The sequence below is a fragment of the Carlito syrichta genome, unplaced genomic scaffold (assembly GCF_000164805.1).
Source record: "Carlito syrichta isolate Samal-C Ts95f unplaced genomic scaffold, Tarsius_syrichta-2.0.1 Scaffold314782, whole genome shotgun sequence".
NCBI classification, from domain to species: domain Eukaryota; kingdom Metazoa; phylum Chordata; class Mammalia; order Primates; family Tarsiidae; genus Carlito; species Carlito syrichta.
In genome coordinates, this window is record NW_007258878.1 from 409,177 (window position 1) to 417,748 (window position 8,572).

General features: G+C 46.2%; 1 pseudogene; it reads right to left on the reverse strand.

Annotated features, from left to right (window-relative positions):
* Window positions 1–792: 792 nt before the first annotated feature.
* On the reverse strand, window positions 793–1,597 carry LOC103274456 (annotated as a pseudogene).
* Between the last annotated feature and the right edge of the window lie 6,975 nt (window positions 1,598–8,572).

An 8,572-nucleotide genomic window follows, 5' to 3' on the forward strand; every position in this document is an offset into this window, starting at 1 on the left:
TCACGAACGCTTTCTCAGAAAAACACTCAGGGGCTGGGCATAGTGGCTCAAGCCTGTAATCCCAGCACTTTGGGAGGCCAAGGTGAGGGGATTGCCTGAGCCCATGGGTTCTAGAACAGCCTGGGCAACATGGCAAGATCTCATCTCTACAATAAATAAAAAAATTAGCCGGATGTGGTAGCACGCACCTGTAGTTCTGGCTACTTGGAAGGCTGAGGTGGCAGGATCACCAGAGCACAGCAGGTCAACACTGGGGTGGCTGTGAGCGTGCCACTGCCCTCCAATCTGGGCGATGGAGTGAGACTCCAACTCAAAAAAAAAAAAAGAAAAGAAAAGAGAAGCACCTAGGAAAGCCTTTCCTGAGAGTCTATCTCCAGCATGGCAGTGCTCCTGTTCATTCCTTCCATCAAGCAAGGTCAATGTTGTGAGAGTGTCCAAGGGAAATCATCAGACATCCACCTTACAGACCTGATTTGGCTCTTTCTGACTTCCTTTTGTATCCTAATCTTAAACAAATCTGTAAAGAACACCCATTTTCTTCAGTTTACAATGTAAAAAAAATGGCAGTATTTATTACAAAATGTACGTTTTCAGGTGTGCACTTTTATTAAACTGGTCTCAAGTCAGTGTTCAGATAAGTCCTGGCTGCCTCCAACCACTGCCAGGGAGACTAAAAACCTTTATACATCTCAAGTCGGAGACAAAAATGGGGCCACGGCGGCTGACCATTCAAAATACAACAAAACAAAAAAGTAGTATGGCGAAGATGTAAAAAAAATTGCATCACACAATTTACACAAAAGCAATGCTGTCACAGAATACCATGTCCAGAAAGTAAGGCTGGAAAACAGCCTCGGGGCGGTGGAAATGTTCCTTGCCGATGGCGATCACCTGGCCATCAGGCAGCACGTAGCTCTCTCCAGGGCGGAGGAGGACACGGCGGTGGCCATCTCTTGCTGGAAGTCCAGTATGACGTAACACGGCTTCTCCTTGATGTCCGCACAGTTTCCTGTTTGACCGTGGTGAGCATCTTCATGAGGTCATCAGCCAGGCCCTGGCCAGCCAGGTCCAGACTCAGGGTGGCGTGGGGGAGGGCATACCTTGCAGATGGGCACAGTGTGGGTGACCCCATCACTGGAGTCCATCACGATGCCAGTGGTACAGAGGCAGACAGGGACAGCACAGCCTGGATGGCCACGTACGAGGCTGGGGTGTTGAAGGTCTCGCACATGAGCTGGAACATCTCCTCATGGTTGGCCTTGGGGTTCAGGGAAGCTTCGGTCAGCCGTGCAGGATAAGCTCCTCAGGAATCACATGCAGCTTGTTGTAGAAGGTGCAGTGCCCTATCTTCTCCACATTGTCCCAGTTGACGACGATACTGTGCTCGATAGGGTACTTCAGGGTCAGGATGCCTCTCTTGCTCAGGGCCTCATCGACCACTAGGAGTCCTTCTGGCCCATGCCCACCACCACGCTCTGATGCCGTGGCGTCCCATGATGGAAAGGAAGACAGCCCTGAGGGTGTCATTGCCTGCGAAGCCAGCCTTGCATGTGCCAGATCTGCTCTCAATGACGAGCGTCACAGTGTCCTCGCCCATGGTGAGCTGGTGTGGTGTGAACCGGGAGGGGAGCACCAGTTGGTGCTAGTGGGCGGAAGCGGTCTTGGAGTTCTAAAAAATATTTTATTTAGGCCGGGCATGGTGGCTCAAGCCTGTAATCCCAGCACTTTGGGAGGCCGGGGTGAGAGGATTGCCTGAGCTCAGGGGCTCGAGAACAGCCTGGGCAACTTGGTGAGATCTCATCTCTACAATAAAAAAAAAAATTAGTCGGGCATGGTAGTGCATGCCTATAGTTCTGGCTACTTGGAAGGCTGAGGCAGAAAGATCGCCTGAGCCCAGCAGGTCAATGCTGGGGTGGCCGTGAGTGTGCTGCTGCCCTCCAGCCTGGGCGACGGAGTGAGACTCCTACACACACACACACACACACACACACACACACACACACACACACACACACACAAAATATATATATATTTATTTTATTTCAACATATTATTTAAAAAGTGCTACAAAAATATTCATTTTCTAGGACCTTCAGTTCTTTAGGGATGGACTAAATGGCTAATATAATTGTTTTAAAAAGTGTCTTGACTTGATGGAGTTCACGTTGAGAAGTGGAATTCTTGTTTTTTATTTTATTTTATTTTTGAGTTGGAGTCTCACTCCATCACCCAGGCTGGAGTGCCATGACTCACTGACTGCCACCCCAGCATCGCCCTGCTGGGCTCCGGCAATCCTTCTGCCTCAGCCTTCCAAGTAGCTGGAACTACAGGTGCGCACCACCATGCCTGGCTAATTTAAAAAAAAAAATTTTATTGTAGAGACACGGTCTTGCCAAGTTGCCCAGGCTGGTCTTGAACCCGCAGGTTCAGGCAATACACTCGCCTCGGCCTCCCAAAGTGCTGGGATGACAGGCTGAGCCACCAAGTCCCGGCCTTTATATTTCTATCTTTGATTGCATTTTCCTGTGACCTTTTTGGAGTCCCCTCAAATTTATTGGCTATCGTTGCAGGAGAGCTGCCTGAAATGAGCTGGAGAAGCAGGTGCTGAGGAAGTCGGGTGGGACTGCAGGGGGGACCTTGGACTGAATGTGCTCTAAGCACCGCAGTAGGTGGCTGAAGCTGAGGCTTAGCTGGAACCAGAATAGCAGGTCCCTATGGAGATGCAATCACGCGAGGGACCCCTCTGCTCCCAGCTGAGAGACCCAGGGCCCCGGGGCTTTGCTGCTTCTGACTCTGCCTGCTCAGACCTGCCGCTGAGACTCATCTCTAATCTCCTGTGCCCAAGCTCTGGGCTCTTTTTTCTTCCCTGTTTCAGGCCATTTCACTGAAATCCGAGAAAATGATTGATCACTTTAAGGCAATGAGCAAATGGACTTGCTGGGCAATCAGACCTCCTTCCAGCCTGCACTCAATTGTGCACCCAGTGGTGGATACGGTGTCATCAGCATATGATGGCTGCTGTGTTTTTCTTTGTTAAAGGCTGAACAGGGGTGCTCTCGGGCTATGGGCTACACCTTTGTTTCCTTTTCAAGGGCTGAGATTCCCATGCAGGCAGAGTGCTGGCTACAAGGGGACAGGTGCTGAGGTGAGGGGAGGATGTGGACTGAATTGGTGGTTAGAGCCTGGTTCTTACTTGTTTGACATACTGAAAATGGCAACAATCTCTTGCGAATGGTGGTTAACTGCAAATAGCACCAGCACCGTCACATCTGCTGGACACTTACTGTGTGCCAGGCATGGCGATAGGTGTGTTACACACATTAGTCCATTTAATCTTACATCAGCGTTTCTGTTTTGTGGAGGTGATATCTGAGGCTCAGAAAATTACAGTTAGGTCTACCTGTTCTCTTGCCCTTGCTGCTTTAAGCTTGCTGTTGTCTATTACAGCTGACTGTTGCATGAATGCTCTTTAAAAAAACCCGGGGTGTTTACTGTCAATAGTTGCTGCTCACTGAAACCCATGTTTCTCTCTTTCTTTTTGCGCACACCGTGAGACTACATTTCCCACCCTTCCTTGCAGCTAGATGTGCCCATGTGACCGAGTTCTATCTAATGGAAGAAGAACGGAAGCTATGCTCATCACTTCCAGCTACTCTGCTCCTTGTAGCTGGTTGTAGTGGAGAGTTTCCCTGGGATGATGGAAGACACACATGAAAGACAGCAGAGTCTGTCCGTCCTGTGTGGTGCAGAAACACACCTCTCTTACCCCTGCAGGCTGGGCATGGCGGTTCCAGGGCACTGCAAAGCCTAAGAACTCCAAATTCAAGGGTATGCTGATGGGGTTCCTGCCCCTTTGTTCGGGGATCAGCCTATTGTTTTTCTTGTCTAAGAAACTTTCCCCAGCAATAATTACAGTTAGATTGCTATTCCCACTTAGGGAATTATCAACTTTGGTGGTGGCTGGAACTGAGGTTCAGTTAATCACGGGATTCTATTTCATTTAGGTCTAGAGGGTCTCAGGACTTTGACTCTGTGCCTTTTGAAATACTTTCTGGGGTATTGGAATGCAGTCAGGAGGTCTCTGTGAACCTCGCTGTTGCTGGTAGATTAAGATCTAGGTAGGTCTACCTTGGAGAGGATGATTTTTAATTGAGCTCATGGTTTGGTATCACAGGGCTCGGTTTGGTGAAGACCTTCCTACGAGGCAACTTAGATTTCAGCCAGATGCCTGACCAGAATTCTTTCTGCATGCCCTAGCAGGAGGGTGAACTCTTGAGTACTTTACACCACCCAGACTATGTAGAAGGAGACGGAAGAAAGATCACTTCTCTCTTTCGTTCTGTCTTGTCCTTTGGTGTTGAAGGTGTTTCCAGTGGGTGGGGTGATGGTGGTGAAATGGATGATACAATGAGGAGAGCACCGGAAGCCATGCGATGCTAATTAGATATGAAAATATTGAGCCAGTTTCTTGAGGGCATGATGATAATTAGGTAATTTCAGTTTTTAATGTCCATAATAACAATGCCCAATTTTTCTAGGGATTTGCTCAAATGTCATGGTCACATCTAAGAATTTCTTGATAGTATCCCGACTCCTGAATTGTATAAGTTGTGTCCTCCTGAGTTGTGTCCTCCTGAATGCTTGTAGTACACTAAGTAAACACATCTATTGCAACGTTTAGGGCATCAAGTTAATTAATTATTCAATTAATTTATTGACTTCCCAAAAATTTATTTAATACCTACTCTGTGTCAGATATTGTAGAAGACATAGGAATACAATAACGTGTTAGATGCAAGCATCTCACAAGCTGGCAGGGGAGAGTCAATAGTGAATGACTAATTGCAGGGCAGTGTGATAGGTGGGTTGAGGGTTAGTAGGAGTGGCGTCTATCTGACACTGCAAGCGGTGTCTGGAGAGCCTTCTGGAAGTGACGAACCCTGTGATGGGAGGTCTTATCTGCCATGGCAGCTGATGTAAGTCTATGAGGAAATGGCTGGGCAGGGGGTGCTGGTTAAGGCTGGGAGAATAGCACGGGCAGAGACCTGGAAGTGGGAAAGAACAAGATGCGTCTCAAACACTATTAAGTAATTTAGTGGGGAATGAGGGTGGAGGAAATGCAGGTCATACTTTGTAGTGATTGAGTTTCTCTTTTCTGTCTTTTCTTGCAAGTTTTTGAGTTCTAGGATCACTCTTTGTGTATCTTTATATCCCAGAATCTGGAACACCAAGGGTTCCAGTAAATTTCTGTTGACTGAGTGAGAGTTGACTCATTTCTAGTCACTGATACCTGCACTCGTCTCTCTCAGAGCCTCTGGTCTGATGTCCAGCCCTGTGGACCCTCAAGGTGGGACGGGTACAGATTCCTCCTGTGATGAAACAACTGAAAGTTTATCTGTAAATAGCAAGAAAAGGAGCACTAAATATTTAAAGCTTAAAAGTTAAATATTATTAAAAAAGTAATTTAATATAAATGGCTTTCAGCAAATCCTTATCCATATTTTATGATTGCAGTGGGTGCCTGATTTCTAATGTTTGTGAGCAATTAATTTTAATGGTTATATAGTCTCAGTTTTCCTCTATTTTTCCCCTTAGCAGACCTCAGGTCCCTCAGGGAAAGTGAAGAGCTAAACTTCAGATGTCACTGGCAGAAAAAGACACAGACCCCTGAGTTGAGGTCTTTATGTGACAAGTTAACAGACACGTGGGAGTTGCGAAGTGGTACGTAAGCAGTGATGCTGTAAGTCTCTGAAATACAGTATTGAGTTGGTGACATGATGCCTTTATTCCCCTACTGAATAGTTCCATAGAGTTGAGTACCTTCATTATACTTCCTTACAAGGGTAATCTTGTGATAATGACTCTCATTTATTGAGTGTCTACTGTGTGCCAGACACTATACTGAGACGATCACATTCGATGACACTAACCATGGAAAACTGGCATTTCATTCTCCAGCTTTCAGATAAAGAAACTGAGCCCAAAGAGTGAAGTTGCTCAAGTTCATGTAAGGTTTTGTTGGTTTTGGTCTCTTTGGGTTGTATGTTTTCTATTGACGGTGGTCTCAACAGGTTCTCCCCTGTAAACCCAGTCGTATGGTGAAGGGGATAAGTATACTCAGTGGGTGCTCAGTAAACATTTGTTGAATGAATAAACGCATGAAGGTAAGAACCAGTACTATAAAATTATTATTATTATTAATTACACACTTGCAATCTCACAAAGATCTTTGAAAGAAAAATGCCATCTGGGATTGAAAGGATGGTTGATTTTTTTGCTAATACAAAGGCCCCCAAGTGCCCATATTCTTCTGGTGCTTTGCAAGGAGTTTGGAGCACCAAAGTGAGTATCTTTTCCTATAGGCTTCAGGCTTTTGATTCAAGGGCAGAGGTGGAGACAAGGGAGGCTGATTGTTTCTTGATTTTTGACCTTCAACTCTAACCTAGGTTCTCACTCCTTTTCATGCTGACAGGGGTCGCTTTTGATAATTTGGAAGCCCTGACCTTGGCTGTGATGGAAAGGGGGAGAGAATTGCTTTGCTCTTGAACACTTGTGTTACCTGCTATGGGAAAATACTCTTTGGCATTTCCCATCTGCATTTTTTTTTTACCTTGAATAAACATATCTCACATTTTTTGCCTTAAATAAACATATGCAAATTTTTCAAACACAGTCAGTTTTCCTAAATGAGTCTGTGGGGTCACACAGATGAGTTGCCTTCCACAGTTTTCCACCAAGTGCCCCTGGTCACCTGAGAGGGCCAGTGTGGCTCTTGGAAGGGGTTTGGCTGACTGCCATGGTCCAACCCAAATCCCCAGATTATGTATCATATCCCTGTGGGAGGCCACACCGTTTAGCTCAGTGGACATCGACTGTTTCCTCTGGGCCAGGCTCTGTGCTAGGTGCAGGGAGGTCCTTGGCCAAGATTTGAAGGAACCTGCAGTGAGATGACTGTGGAAGATGGGGAACAAAGCGGGCGGCTGGGAGACACAACGTTTCTGAGAATGAGTGACTCTTAGCAGAGAAAGCATGAGGGAAAGGAGGTCTGGGTGCACAAAATATGTTTATAGGACGGACCTGGGATGCAAAGAGGCTATATAACTCCCCCGAAGTCCCACAGCTAGTAAGGGGCAAGACAGGGACTGAAACTTTGTTTCCTCCAGGAAATGGTGTTACAGTTGCTTAAGGAAGAAGAACATGGGCTGTGGAATCTCGAGACCTGGCTGTGAACTCTGACCTGTCCTATTAGCTATGCGACCTCGGGCACATTAAGTAACTTCTCTGAGCCAGAGTTTTCTCAGGCTTTCTGGATGCTGCCTCTTCAGAGGGTGGTTATGAGAATGAATCGAGACAGCATTGGCAAGGTAGCGATCACCCTGCCTGGCGTCTGGTGAATGCCAACTCAATGGTGGCTCTTAGAATCTGCTGGGATATGTTCCCATGTCCAGGCCTAGCAGGGATGAAGCTTGGGGGCCAGAAGGTCCCACAGGTCCTAAATAAGGTGGGCTGTGATAGATAAAACAGCTGGGTGAGGACCCATGGTTCTCTGACCATTTTCATCACTGGGGGAGATTTAAAAGCGCTGTGATTTCTGAACTTTATTCTCATCGATTCTCGCCTCTAAAGTTTATTTAAAAAAAATAGTTACTAGTGATTTTAACTGTCCATCCAGATTGAGAACCAAGGGATCAGGCAATTGGAGGAGGAAGATGGCTTTGAGAGTAAAAGCATTGTTCCTCTCCACCTTTGTTTCTCTATGTGACTGGAATTGCAGCCATTGGGTCCAGTGTCCTGAAATGGCCATTGTATAGTAATACGGATCACTCCAGAGAGCTGACAGTGGGGTCCGGGCACTAACTAACCCAGCAGCTGTGACTCTGCCTTGAAGAGTCATGATCAAAATGACATTGCTAAGATCAGGCCCACGGTTGACGTGTGATATCAAAAAATAGCAGATGCAATAACAGGCTAGAAGGAAGCAGCAAAGCAGTTGTATCTACAGGACCACCAGCACATGTATATAAACCGTGGGCTTTCTAGGCCTCTTCTCAGCTGCCCAGCCAGGGTTAATTTCTCCAGAACAGCAGATTCTAGCCATTGTGATAACATGCCTTTGTGTCCTCATCAGTGTAATATGTACTTTGTTACTACAACGAAGCACACAAATTTGTAAACCATTTATTTAAAAATTTAATAAAAATATATATTAGATGACCATTCTGAGGAACTCAAGTCATCTACTAAAAAGATACATGCATGTGCATGTTTGTTGCAGCTCTGTTCACAATAGCAAAAGCATGGAACTAACCATGCTGCCCATCGAAGTTGGACTGGATTAAAAAAAAGGTGGCACATATACACAATGGAATATTATGCAGCCATAAAGAAGGGCAAGCATATGGACTTTGCAGCAACTTGGATGGATTTGGAGTCAATCATACTCAGTGATCCAGCACAGAAACAAAGAACAGAGGACCATATGTTCTCACTCATAGGCAGACCTTGACAGTTATCATAATACTATAAGAAAGAGATTGGCAGTAGTGGGAAACTGCCAGAGGAGGGGGGGTGG